The sequence below is a fragment of the Elephantulus edwardii genome, unplaced genomic scaffold (genome assembly GCF_000299155.1).
Source record: "Elephantulus edwardii isolate Elephantulus edwardi_28Jun2011 unplaced genomic scaffold, EleEdw1.0 scaffold00004, whole genome shotgun sequence".
Taxonomy (NCBI): Eukaryota; Metazoa; Chordata; class Mammalia; order Macroscelidea; family Macroscelididae; genus Elephantulus; species Elephantulus edwardii.
In genome coordinates, this window is record NW_006399754.1 from 14294767 (window position 1) to 14310088 (window position 15322).

The window sequence follows — 15322 nt, forward strand, 5'->3', positions numbered from 1 at the left end:
TTGTAGTTGCAGCTTCTTGCCACTAGGCCACCAGAGCTCCCCTCAATTTTTTAATACAATTTTTATTTTAATTGTCATTTTAACACAAGTTTACAAAAAAAAGTTAGATTTTCATTCATTCATTGATAATGGATAATTAATTGATAATTCTTGTGTTAGGATAGGTGAAAGGAAAGGTCAGTCTGGCCTGAGAGGGTGACCAGACATGTGTATTAAGATTAACAATCTGGAATCGGATATACACTGTGGATTAAAGGGGAGCGGGGGAAAGGAAGAGAGAGAATGATAAAGAGAAGGTGGGTGAAAGGCAAAAGCAACAAACAGTAAGAATTTGCTTAAACATTGTAAAAATTTAATTGCAACTACCTATGGTACTTAATACTTATGAATTACTATCTAAAAAAGGAATGTGTTTTTTAAAAAACTTTCACTCAAGTAAAACAGATTGAAAAACTTAAATATTGGTTTACCAGTAAGAAATTGCATTGCCAACACAAAGGGCCACTGTTCAAATATGGACAACCTCCTGTGTGATTTGCAGCCTCTGAAAATCGGCTGGAAGATCAGCTAAGGTCAGTTCCAACTCGATGGTACACAGTACACCAACAACAGAAATAATTTAATCCTAAAAAGTTAATATCCAGTATAAGGAAATGCCTTCTAACTTAATCATTTAGGGTTCTAAAGTGAAGTGACGTCAAGATTAGGGATGGGGTAAGGTTTCTGGGTTGATAATTAAAACAATCAAGAGCATGGGCCTCTGAGAGTGCCTGAGTAAAAAAATTATGCTGTACATTTTCATTCACATCACAAATTGTGTGTTTATTTTTAAAAAGAAGCACAGAAAGTAAATAAAATCATTAGTCAAATGAAGAGAAATGCATTCAGCTTCTGTGGGAATCACAGAGCCTGCCACTAGAGGGCAGACGAGTCTGGTTTAACTGAATGAGAGCTCAGGAACTATAAATGATGCTTAAGTGATCTGCAGACCTGACTCAACTCTGAATTCATTGTATAAGAACCATCTCAGCTGACTCTCCACTGGATCTCTGTGGCTGTCAATCACACAGGAGGACCCCGCCCATCTTTCTCTCCAGAGCCTCTGACGGGCTCAAACCTCCAGAGAGGCACATCTTTTGCATTAGTAGTTCAGCTCTCCCTACCAGAGCTCCTGTATAGCTGACAAGAAAGAAAACCAAACCCAACTTCTTAAAATAAAGGTGCAAAGAAACTTTGGGCCCTGTGATTTTGCTCTGTTCTGTTCAGAACATTGAGAACCTAAACATTTCCATGCGTGCACATGTGAGCAAATCACACTAGTGAATAATTGCCTTGGGTAGAAACCGCAGAATAGAATGAAAGAGACGGCAGGGCTTTCAAAGGGCTTCCAAGGCTCTCTCTGAAGCCAGATAATGAAAAAGATTAGAAAGAAACTTTGGCCTCTTCTGCCCACTAAAAACAGATGAGGCTTTTGAAGACAGAGATATTTCCACTTATATATGATACAAGTGCTAATTCCGTACTTGAATACAAACCAAGAGTTGGGTGGTTTGATCCCACCTCAGTGTCCCAGGAACTATATACCCAGTGGTCTAGTATATAGGGAGTTGGGTTTCTAACTCAAAGCTCATGTACCTGTACAGGTGGGAATGTACTAGCAGCTGCAAAGGGGGTGGGGGGGGTGATGAGCAATCTTTCCTATGTGATTTACAGCCTTGGAACCAATGGACTTGGAGCCAACTATGAGTCATTTCTGACTTAACAACAATAAGAGGGGTCTTAGAAAACAGGGATGGTTTCTGTTTCTCAAAGCTCACTGCCTCTAAGCTGGGGAGTAGGTCAACTCTGCACACATAGTCACTGTGAGTCAGAATCAATTCAACAGCAACAACATATAATCTACAGGTAGAATACTGCCAGCACGAAGATGGTGGTGGGGGTTATGTGCCATCAAGTCCATCAGGACTCATAGCACCCCTCTGAGCCACAGTTCTGTTTCTCGCCCTTTCCTGAACTAACCTCACTATTCCTGACACATGTCCTCATTGCCGCAGTCACTGTGTCAATCTATCTCATCCAGGGTATTCCTATTCCTGGGTCTACACAGACCCTCTGCTCTTCCAAGCACAATGTCCTTCTTCAGGGACTCGCCCCTCCTGACAACATGCCCAAAGTATGTGAGATGGAGCTTCAGAATCCTTGCCTTCAAAGAACAACTTGATTTCACCCTGTCCAGGGCAGACCTATTTCTTCTCTTGGCCATCCATGTTCAATACTCTTCTCCAGCAACACAACTCAAAGATATCAATTCTTCTTTTGCCATCCTTAGTCATTGCAGTTCAGCTCTCTGTTGCATAGCAAACAATTTAGAAGGTCATGGCCTGGATCAGGCATACCTTAGTATCAAATTGGCATCATTGCTCTTTAGCACTCTGGAGAAGTCCCTGATAGCAGATTTTCCCAATCCAACTCATCTTTTGGTTTTCTGACTGCTGGTGCCAAGAATGTTGATTGTCAATCTGAGAAAGATTAAATTATTAACAACTTAAATATTTTCCTCTATCTATCATGATGCTATTGGCCCAGTGGTAAAGATTTTTGTTTTGTTGATATCGAGAAGCAGTTCACATTGAAGGCTGCAATATTTGACCTTCTGCAGCAAATGCGTCAAGTGCACCTCAGTTTTGGCTAGCAAGGTTATGTCATTTGCACAATCTTGGTTGTTAATGAGTCTTCTTCCAATCCTGAAGCCACATTTTTCTTCATAAAATCCAGCCTCCTGATTGATCAGTTCAATGTATAGATTGCAAAGTTATGCAGAAAGGATACATCTCTGATGTGCTCCTTTCTTGATTTCAAATAATGAATGGATTCCTTGCTCTGTTTGGACCATAGAGTCTAGGTATAGGTTTTGCATGAGCACAATCAAGTGTTCTGGGATTCCTATTATTCTCATTGTTAGCCACAATTTGTTGAGATCCATACAGTCAAATGCTTTTGCATAGTCTATTAAAAAAAATAGATACCCATCTGATGTTCTCTACTTTGAGCCAAGATCCATCTGGAATCAACAAAGATATCAATGGCCTCTGTTAAACCCAGCTTGTATTTCCAGCAGTCCACTGTTGATCTAGTAAGTTTTGGATAAACTTCAGCAAGGTTTTGCTTGCATGTGATAGTGCTTGATAAGTTCCACACTGTTGGATCATCTTTTTATTTTTTTCTGGCAATAAATATGGATGGCTTCCAGTTGGTTGGCCAAGTAACTGTCCTATAGATTTCTTGGCAGTAAGCAATGGTAATAAACCATACTATACTATGGCTTCTGGAAGAGAGGCCAGGATGGGATGCTTAGGCACTTGCGGCTTTCTTTTTTGCCACAAGTAGGTGTCAGCAGAGTGGACTTGCCAGATGCACTGGGGGTCTCTGGCCCAGAGGTTGCCAGCATTTGAGTGTACCAGAATGGCAAAATACTGTTTTTCATTGTTTTTGTTCAAACACTCTTCTAGGTCCAGTAGCCCTGGTGTGTCCACTTGCCATACAGAGCTAACTTGTGGTTGCTGTGAAACTGAACACTGTGACACCAATGTGTCAAATGCATTAATGATCACCCATGGCAACAGTGTTTGGTTGTGCTCCCCAATTAAAACAAGCTTGGAAGCAGGAGTGGCATCCACTTCCGAAATAGCATGCCTCCGGAAACCCTATGAACCTGAAGAAAGGATGAAAGTCACACAAGTGTTGAGGACTTTTGTTCGTAGGGTCGCCTACAACTCAACAGCACTTAACAATAACAACAACAACAACAACATACCTTCAGATATACTGCTAGAAAAACAAACAGGTTTGTCTTAGAGAGAATGAGACCAGGCTGCTCCTTGGAGGCAAGGATTCTGAGGCTTCATCTGACATACTCTGGACATGTTGCAAGAAGAGACTAGTCCTTGGAGAGGGACGTCATGCTTGGGAGGGTGGAGGGACAGTGCAGGAGGGGAAGACCCCAAATGAGATGGATTGATTCAGTGACTGGGGTAATGGAGATAGATGTGTTAGAGACAATAAGATTGGCACAGGACAGAGCAGGGTTTAAGACTGTTGTACCAAGGTTTGCTATAGTCACAGGTGGCTTGATGGAACATAACAACAATACCTTCAGAACATTGCTGGAGAATTTCCTCAGCTGAATATCCAAGTTCATAGTTTCTAAGTTCTGCATTGGCATAACAATAACAGCTATCAATACAGAGCCACTAAGCTTTCTGTTATTGTTTAACAAAAGATTCCTACCCTCCCTCTAAATCCTCCCCAAGATGCCCCACCAACATTGGTATTTCTAGTCTGTTTAGGAGGTTTGAGCTTTTCTCCAAGAAAATACAGGTTTTTGTGACTTGGCTCTTTCCCCAAGTCCTTCCTCCCCAGAAGCCTTTAATATCCACATTCCTATTAAAAGTTTGTCCAAAGCAATCTAAGACTTTTTATATCCTGTGCTTCAAAATTCTCTCAGCCACTGCTTATTACTTAATCTCAAAGGCACTTAAACTTTTATGGACTTGTTACAGCAGTATCTCTGCACTCGGTACATTTGGATTCCTAAATCTATATTACTTTCTTGTTGTTATAACAAGTTATCACAAATTCATTGGCTTAAACCACGTGAATGTATTGCCTAGGAGCTCTGGCGGTCTAGTCAAGGAGGAAATTGCACTGCTGATCCCAAGTGGCGAGAAGCTGCGCTACAATCCCAAAGGTACACAGTTTGAATCCACCAGCGGCTCAGTGGGAGAAGCAGGGGCAATCTCCTGCTGTGTGACTAACCGCCTCTGAAAACCCTCTGGAGGGTCAGCTGTGGGTCAGTTCTGACTCGACAGTACTCCCCCAAAACGATAATAATTCAAAGATAAATGGGTCAAATCACCAGTTGTTCTGCTGGGGAAAGATAAGCTGTCTCCTCCCCTGCAATTCACAGCCTCTGAAAACCCACTGAAGAGTCAGCTAGGAGGCCACTCAGATTCTATGGCAATCAGAGAGGTAAACTTTAGGGTTCAGAAGACCAAAACAAACTTCAGTGTGTCAAAACAGCTGTGCTAGCAAGGGGCTATTCCTTTGAGAATGTAAGCAAGGGGATATTCCTTCGAGATGCTCATTTCTTTATATTTACCTCAGATTTCAGAGACTGAGCTCAGTCCTTGGCTCGTGGCACTGTGACCTCTGCTCTCTCCATAGTGCCTTTTACACTCTGACATTGCTTCTGTTCTCTGAGAAATTCCCCTATGATTATACTAATTCACTTAGATCAACAAAGCAACCTCCCCACATCTGTCTCTTTAACTTTTTCAAGCCTGGAAAGTCTCTCTCGTCATGAAGAAAACACAACCACAGGCTTCCTGGATTATTCTGTAAACATCTATGGATAACCACTGTTTACTTAACACGAATGTTTGATCAACAATTACGCTGAACCTGTCATAATAGGTACAATTCTTGGTGCCTTTTACTATGCTTGGTGCATTTTTTTTTAATCCATTCATTTCACCATTCCTAGGTCATCTTGTTGCAAACACGTCTTTTGCCCTTTTGCAGACAGATTTTTTTAAATTTTCCATTAGAAAATCCATTTGGAATTTCTCAGAATAGGTAAGTTTAATCCATTTATTTCCTCAAGATTTTTTAATTAAATGCATCATGTACAGATATCCTTTTCTCTTGAGATAAGGTGTTTCCATTATAATTTTAGTTCCCCCAAATAATTTTCCTCTGTCACTGATATCATGAAAAGTTCCAAGTAGAAAATTATGCTCTGTGAAACATTTTCTCATCTTTTCAAAGAAGACGAAATGTTTGAAAGTTACCTGGAAATATGAATCATCTTTAAACACCTGACTGCTTTCATTCTGTTATTGGCTGTCTTCCTGAAAATAGTTTTGATGTGTTGATATCGGTATTAAATTTTAATGCTACAAGGATTGTGAAAACTAAATTCTTACTGGAACTAGGAGTCAGGGTGAAATGTGGCTTAAAGTTTACACATAACCTATTGCTTTATCAGGAAGCTGTGGTGGCCGAGAGGACAAGTTGTCACAAGTTGTCAGTTTAAAAGCAGATAATGTGAACCCACAACCTACTCCTTGGGAGAAAGATGGCCATGCTCCTTCGGTGCAATTTACAGCCTCTGAAAACCCACTGGGTCAGCTAAGAACCAGTTCTGACTCAACAGCAATGAGTGCTATTTGTTTTGGATTCTTTTCCCCTTATTATTATTATGATTATATCACTAGCTGTACTTGGCATGAGAAAATTAACTTTTGACAAAGTTGATTTATTTTTTTCTCTCCTTCCTCTAATGGAAAATGTAACTGCAATACTGACATAATAAAAGCAAGAGTCACATTTGACCTCACATATCATTGGTTTTCTTACAGATTGAGTTCTTCATTCTTTGTCTGTAGTATGAATCGCTCATTTATGTAACACATGCACACTAACTTGCAGTCATTTTTTTTCTGAAAAAAATATTTTCAAACAAATCACCAAAGTAGTCTCTGATATCAATGTTAAACAATTTTTTTTCCTCACCAAAAAGAATTGGCCTAATGATAAGAAGTCACACTACAATCCCAAATGCAAGTGGTTTGAATCCACGAGCAGTTCTATGGGGAAAAAATGGGCAGTCTCTTCCCATGAAATTTACTGCCTCTGACAACCCAGTGGAGGGTCTGTTAACTATGAGTCATTTCTAACTTAAAGACACACAACCACCATTTTCATAGTCAAACTGTTTGTGACAGCTGTGATTATCAAAAACCTTAAAAAAAATCAAAGAAAGATGAAACTTTCAAAGACTATTTTTTAATGATAAAAAAGGAATAGTTAAAGCCTTACTCTGGATATAGAAGAGGCACTAGAGACATTACCAGTAATGTCAGATGGATCTTGGTTGAGAGCAGAGGACGAGAGGGATGTCTATCTGTGCTTCACTGAATATGCAAAGGCATTTGACTGTATAGATCACAACAAATTATGGTTGACCTTGAGGAGAATGGGAATCCCAGAACATTTGATTGTGCTCATGGGAAATGTGTACTTGGACCAGGAAGCAGTCCTCAGAAAAGAGCAATGTAACACTGCATGGTTCAAAATCAGGAAAGGAGTGCGTCAGGAATGTGGCTTGTCTCCTTACCTTTTCAATCTATATGCAGAACAGATCATTCAAGAAGCGGGGCTTTATGAGGAGTGTGGCATAAGTATTGGAAGATGACTCGTCAACAGCCTGCATTACACAGAGAATACAATCTTGCTTGCGAAAACTGCAGAGGAGCTGAAGCATTTACTGCAAAAGTTCAGGTACTGAAGTCTTCAATATGGCTTGATGCTTAACATCAAGAAGACAAAGGTTCTTACCACTGGGCCAATTGGCAGCACCATGATAAATGGAGAAGAGACTGAGATTGTTAACAATTTCAGATTGCTTGGCTCCAAAATCAACACTCTTGGCTCCAGAAGTCAAAAATCAAAAGAGGTATTGCACTGAGAAAGTCTGCTGTTAGCCACCTCTCCAGAGTGCTGAGGAGCAATGATGTCAGTCTGGGGACTAAGGTGTGGCCGATCCAGAGCATGATTTTTGCAACTAGATGCATCAGAGAGCCGGACAATGACCCAAGATGACAGAAGAAAAACTGATGCCTTTGAGTTGTGGTGCTGGAAAACAGTCTTGAACGTACCATCTACAGCCAAGAAAACAAATAGGTCTGTCTCGGAGAGGGTGAAACCAAGGTTTCTCCCTGGAAGTAAGGATTTTGAAGCTCCATCTCTCATGCTTTGGGCACATGGCCAGGAGGACTAGTTCTTGGAGAAGGACATCGTACTTGGAAGAATAGAAGGACAGCACAGGAGAGGAAGATGTTGAATGAGATGGATTGACATGATAACTGGGGCGATGGGATTATGTGTAATGGAATCAATGAGACTGGATCAGAATAGGGCAGGGTTCAGAGCTGTTGTTCATATCAGGTGACTCCATGACACTTAACAACAGCAATAACAAAAAGCCTTATTGTAATTGAAGAACACCCAAATAGATGTAAGCAAGCATTCTCAGATGATAGTTAAGATTTTGCTTAGCAGCCCTGCATATGTTGGAGGTGTTTTCACACGAGCTTTTAACATCATGGTACAGCTGCTGACAACTTAATGATGCAAATCTTTAAGAGAGGAGGCCTGGTTGGCTCTGTTTTATTCTCAGCAGAAACCTCTTCTCCACTTTCTTCATTGATTTAATCTCTTCCTTTGTGAGAACGGTGAGTGGTGGTGTCAATAAAATTATTTTCTTCTCCATTTTCTCTTTCTTCTATTTTCCCCCATTAAAACCTTACCTTCGCTGTCATTTTGCATCTCTTGGTTGCTGAAGAACTCAAGTGTTTCTCCCCTTAGATCTTTCCTTGGAAAAAAAACCTCAGCACACAATCCGGGTGCTTCCAGGGTATTCTCAGCTCAAATGTCATTACCATCGAATTAGCACTGACTCACCGATTGTCCTCCAGTGGGATTTCCGAGGTTGTAAATCACACAGGAGAAGACTGCTCCTCTTTCTCATGTTGAGGAGCTGGTGCCACCTCTGAGTTGACAGCACAGGTCCACAGGAGCCAGAGCTATCCTGCTGCTAGTCTCTTGTAGTATGCTTCTAAGCAGCTCTTTAAATAGTACCCAGAGCCACTTAGGTCATTCTGACTCATGGCAACCCTATATGACAGAGTAGAATATCAACGTAAGGTTTCTAAGACTATATATCTTTTTTAAAAGGTTTTTTCTTTATTTTATTACATTTTAATGAAAGTTTGCAGAGACTTTGGATTTCCATGCATACATTGTTGCACACTACCCACCCTTCCCTCCAGTTCACTTTTCCCTTTGAAGACAAAAAAAAAAGTCTTTCATTGTTATACAATCCTCTCCTCCACGTCCACTTTACTATGCAGCTCTTATTCTGGACTCGTGTCATGAAAATAATACTTTAAACTATAAATCTTTCTGAGAATAAGCTACCTCTTCTTTTTTTGTCCTCAACAGCAGTCCAACTATATCATCACAGGATCCTTTTCTTTATAAATATCTTTTTCTCTTCATCTCGCTGCTGTCAAGTCAGAATCAACTCATAGCTGACCCTCTGGCAAGTCTTTAGAGGCCATAAATCAGATAGGAGGAGACTGTCCACCTTTATCCAGTGCAGAAGCTGGTGGGTTTGAACCGCTGGTCTTTGAGTAAGCAGCAGTCTACAAGACTGTCAGAGCTTCTCATACAGGAAAGGTTTCTTTAACTTTTTTTCCTCTTCTATTTCATGTTAAGTATTCTTTTTTACTTTCTTTTTTTTACTCTTTCTCATGACTTCTTCTGTATGGGAGATTCTGTGAACGCTTGGAGGGTTGCAGCCACAAAGCACAGGCTTTGAACTTGCTCTTCGTACTGTTGTTTTGTGCCTTGGATACAGATAAAGCCAATGTGTCTTTTATATTTTCCTCCCCTGCTTTAACAACTGCCAAAATGCCCTCTTACCAAGGATGAATGCGAGGATATATGAACATCAACTGGTCCACAGGCTGTGTTTCGAAGAGGCGTATCTGACATTCCCCAGGAAGCTCTCCAACATCAGGAGTCTGGCACCTGAACTTGCACTTACACTTCAGCTTTGTAGGATACTTGGGTCTCCTTGTAGCAAGATTTCTGTGAGGTGGGCGTGGTGACAGAGGGAACAGAGCCTGTTATAACACCTGGGCTTTCAGCCTTATCCTCAAGTTTCAAATGAGCTCTCTTTTCAACCTCTCACTAGCAGGTAGATAGAAAACCATAGCTAGACTGAGGTATAGGCCTGCCTTGAAAGAGCTTTGTTTTCATTTTAGGTTTGAGAAGGGCTCAGGACTTTTCCAGGGCTACCAGCTTCAGCTCCTCCCTTGCAACCAACTGGAATTATTTTAATGTGGGCAACAGAGCTATTTTGCTCTTCTGCTCTAACGTGTGCCTCTGTTTGGCCCTCGATGATAAAGGAAAAGAAAGACATATGCAAGATTGTATTGGTTCTGAATTCCTCCTGAGCTGCTGTATAATTTTCTTGTTTTCTTTTCAACAGTTTGTTTACTACCTCAATAGCTTCGATTTCATGTTACCTTCTGCTCTCTAATCATCATCTGTAGAGGTTGCATGCCCAGTCTTTCACAAGTGCACACAGACCAAGAACCAGCAGTACAGACAGAACATAAAGGAACCAGTTGTCTCAACAGAAGGATTCTGCATGGTGGGAAAATGCCCCAACGAGACCATAACCACCACCCAAGTAGATATATGCACACCCATGTTTATTGTGACTTTGTTCACAAGAGAAAGGAGTTGGAAACAACTTAAGTGCCCATCAACAAAAGAATGGATAGAGAAACTGTGGTATATTCACACAATGGAATATTACACTGCATTGAATAACAAGGAACTCATAAAATATTATTCAAAATGGGTGATCCTGGAAGACATTACGCTGAGTCAAATATCTCAGTCATAAAAGGACAAATACTGCATAGTGCCATTGTTGTAAAACAGAACTAACATTGGGTTGGGGGGAGACTGAGAAAAATAGAACAAATAATGTCTACTGCATTAAAACAGATAAGGGAGAAAACTGTTTAAAACGAATATGTGATTAGGTACTATTGTTATGACAGGAGTCCAGAATGAAGGCTGCATAGTGGAGTGGACATGGGGGAAGGGATTGTAAAACAATGAAAGATTTTTTCTTTTACTTTTCAAAGAGAAGAGTGTACTGGGGGAAGGGGTGGGCAGGGAGAAAAGTACAACAATGAATTAACGGAAATCCAAAGTCTCTGTAAATTTTCATTAAAATTAATAATAATAAAAAAGAAAAAATCAAGAAAGGTATGTCGCAGGGCTATATACATTCTGCAAATCTACTCAATCTTTATGCTTAGAAAATCATTCTGGAAGCTGGACTATATGAAGGATAATGTTGCATCAGGATTGGAGGGAGAATTATAAACAACCTGTCTTATGCAATAAATATGGCAGAGTATTGCTTGCAAAAAGTAAAGAGAATTTAAAGCACTTTCTGCAAAAGATCAAAGACTATAGTTTTCAAGATAAATTATGTCTTAATAACATACAAACGAAAATCCCCATCACTGGACCAATAGACAACATCATGGTAAATGGAGAAAAGATTGAAGTTGACAGTGATTTCATTTTACTTGAATTCCCAAACAATGCCCATGGTAGCAGCAGTCAAGAAATCAAATGATGTGCTGCATTGGAGAAGTTGCTGTCAAAATACTAACATATAACAATGTCAGTTTAAAACTAAGATACACCTGATACAACCCATGCTCTTTGCAATCTCTATGCTTCTGAACTATTATGTTCTTCTACCATTCATAGGATTTTCATAATATATCGTCCATAGCAGATCATTACAAACACAGCAAAGAGAGAGAGGAAGAAATCAAAAACCGGAGATGGATATCAGAAGAGACTCTGAAAATGTCACTAGAGCATCAAGAAGCCAAAACAAAGGGGAAAGATGCTGAAGTAAAAAACTGAACCAGAAAATTTCAAAGAGGAGCTCAAGAAGCAAAGTATAATGGAATGTGAAGAGAGCTGGAATTGGAGAATAGAAAGGAAAGAACGTCAAACGCTAAGTCACAATATTGAAAGATGTCATCGACAACGTGTTGAATGAACCAGAAAGCATCAAAAGAAGATAGAGGATAGAGTACACAGAATCACTCTACCAAAAGAAATTGACTGACACTGAAAACTTTTAGGAAGGACTGTATGAGCGGGAGCCACTTGTAATGAAGGAGGAAGTTGAAGCTTCACTGAAGCAGTAGCAAAAGCGAAGGCCCCAGGAATCGATAGGATGCCAATTGACTTGTTTCAACTAACATATGCATCTCTGAATGTGGATGTCTGTGTCATGAAATATGGAAATATTTCATGGAAATATGGAAATATTGTCATGAAGTAAGTTGGCTCTCTGGCCAACTTATTTTAAAGAGATCCATATTTTTTCTTATTCTCACAAAAAGGTGATTGAGCAAAATTTGGTAACTATCAAGCAATATCATTAATATCACATGCAAGCAAAATGCTGCTGAAGAAAGATCATTCAAAAACAGCTAGGATATATTTTTTTTCTTCTTTTTCTTTTCAAAGAGAGGAGCAAACAGGTGGGGAGGGGTGGACAAGGAGAAAAGTGCAGCAATGAATGAATGGAAATAAAAAATCTCTGTAAATGTTTATTAAAATTAATAAAAATTTAAAAAAAAAACCACAACAAACCAACAAACAGCTAGGATAGTACATAGATAGGGAATTGCCAGGAGTTCAAGCAGGATTTAGAAGAGATGATGGCACCTGGGCAATCATTGCTGATGCCAGATGGATCCTGACTTAGTAAAGAATACTAAAAGATTGTCTACTTATGCTTTATTTAATTAAATTAAATTTTTAGTTAAAGCACACTTAATCGTGCTCATGTGAAACCTAGACCAAGAGGCTGTTGTGTCAACAGAGCAAGGGAGCACTCTATGGTTTAAAATTAAGAAAGGGGTGAGTCAGCATTCTATCCTCTCTCCGTATCTATTCAATCTGTATTCTGAGAAAATTATTTCATAAGCTGGAATCTGTGAAGAAGAATATGGCATCAAGATCAGAGGAAGACCCATCAATAACCTGAGTTATGCAGATGACACAACTTGCTTGCTAAAAGCGAGGAAAACTTGAAGCACTTGCTGCAGAAAATCAAACAACACTGCCTTCAATATAGATTGTATTTCAATGTCAAGAAAACAATGATTCTTCCCACTGGACCAATAGGCAACATCATGATGGAGAAAATACTCAAACTGTCAATGATTTCACCTTGCTTAGATCCACAATAAACAACCTTGGCACCAGCAATTAGGAAATCTGGAGACATTGCCCTGGGAATGTGTGCAGTCAGGGACCTGTCCAAACTATTGAGGAGTAATGATGTCAGTTGGAAGATTAAAGCGTATCTGATTCAGTCCATGGTCTTTCTGATCACTTGCTATGCATCTGAGAGCTGGGCAATGAATGAATAAGGATGACAGCAGAATAATTGGTACCTTTGAGGTGTGCTGTTAGAGAAGAGTACTGAATATTTCATGGGCTGCCAAAAGAACAAACAAATATGTCTTGGAGAAAGTGCAGCCAGAATGCTCCTTGGATGTAAGGATGTTGAAGCTTTCTCTCACATACATTGGCCATGTTGCTAGGAGGGTTAGTCCTTGGAGAAGGGCATCATGCTTGGAAAGGTGGAGGATCAGCAAAAAAGAAGACCCTTAACTATGTGGACTGACACAGTGGCTGCAGCAATGGGGGGTAGTGTGTCAGGAAGTATGAGGATGACACAAGACAGAACAGGATTCAGATCTGTGTTCCTCAGGTCTTTATGGGTCATACTTGACTCTACAAGCAGCCAACAACAACAACATGCATCTGAAAGTCGATGAATAAATATAGCCAGAGAAGAAACCATAACTTTGAATTGTGGTCTTGGAGAAGAGTACAGAGTGTCTCAGACTGTCCAATGAAGAAGTCTGTCTCAGAGGAAGTACTTTCAGGGTACTTCTTAGAGGCAAGGATAGTGAAAGTCTGTTTCTTACACTGTGGGCATGGTGTCAGTCCTTGAGAAAAGACAGCATGCTGGGAAATGTGGAGTGTCAGAAAAGAGTGGAAGACCCCCCACAAGATGGATTGATACAGTGATTCTAACAGTGAGCTTAAGTATGTGTTGTGCAGATAGTACGGAATGTGGCAAGCTTCAGATTGTGTTCATGGGTCTCTCTATGAGTGGTTGCCATTTTAACAGGACCTAACAACATCCAATACTTTATTTTTTTTTTCAACATCAGAAGTTATAATAAGAAGACTGAATACAATCTTCAACATGGATGTTTTTTCACGTGGTGGGGATGAAATATTAGAACAGGTAATCACGGGGCTTTTTCTGATGTGCTCTTTCTCCACGTTGGACCACGCATGCTCAGAACAGGAGGGAGATCAGTCCAAATCAGTCTCTGAACGTGATGATATTACACTGACAGGAGGAGGGGAGGTCCTCCCATGCCCACCCACACACTGATTCAGATAAGGAAGAGGCTCTAGGCGAGTTTCCCTTCATAAGCACTGGCTGAACTGCCTTTAAATAACCTGGTATATTTTCGCTAACTTTGTCAGTTTCCACATAGGCAGCTTTTAACTCTTCATGATTCAAAAAATACGCTGTGTGGTGTGTGTATGAGGAAAAGTTTACCGTGTCCTCATGGCTTACATCTGCATGTTTAACTATGCCTGGGCGTGGGGAATGGTATTAAAATTAGCCCGCACCCGAGACAACCACACAGTCTTCATCATCCTCCTCCTCTCTGCAGCCATTGCACGTGGTAACAGGGCATCCATGAGGTCTTGGGGTGTGGACATGAGGTGACTTGTGTTATGAGCTTTTTGGTGTTGCTATTATTCACAAGTCGTGTTGGTTTTATATGCCATCAAGTTGACTATGACTCTTAGAGACCCAGTGAACAATGGCTCTGAACACTGCTCTATCCTGAGCCAACCCCACCATCCCTGACGCACCTGATCCCATTGCCACAGTCACTATGTCAATGCATTTCATGCAGGATCTTTCTCTCCTGTGCTCACGCTCCATTCTTCCAGGTTTGTCGTTCTTCTCCAAGGACTGGCCCCTCCTGATAAAAAGCCCAAAGTGTGTGAGGCGAAGACTTATCCTTGCCTCCAAGGAGCAGCCTGGTTTCATCCTCTCTAGGATAGATCTGTTTGTTCTCTTGGCAGTCCACAGCATGTTCAGGACTCTTCCCCAGCACCACAACTAAAGGTATCAATTCTTCTGTCATTCTTACGTTACCATTTTTCTTTTGTCATTCTGTGTGGATTAGCATTGTCACTGGGATTGATGGGTGGAAGCATCCATCACCATGATGGTCTCAGGACCCACACAGTGGAGAGGCTGGCTTGGCCCAGGGAACTTGACCAATTTCCTTTAGTTCTTTAGACGTGATTTCTGTGTGCTCTTTGAACATATTTGAAACGGCTGTCTTAAAATCTTTTCTAGAAATCGAACATCTGGGCTTCCTTCGTGATTGCTTTTCTGCCAGTGTATTTTTGTTTCTTTGTATGTTTTTTAAATCACACTTTAAAGATATTGGACTTTTCAGTAATTCAGTGGAGAAATCTTGGAAATCATATTTGTCTCCCCTCCCTAAGGTTAATTGTCTCACAGTTATTT

General features: G+C 40.4%; 1 pseudogene; it reads right to left on the reverse strand.

The window, feature by feature from the left end:
* Window positions 1–6733: 6733 nt before the first annotated feature.
* Window positions 6734–14262, reverse strand: LOC102862322 (annotated as a pseudogene).
* Window positions 14263–15322: the final 1060 nt, after the last annotated feature.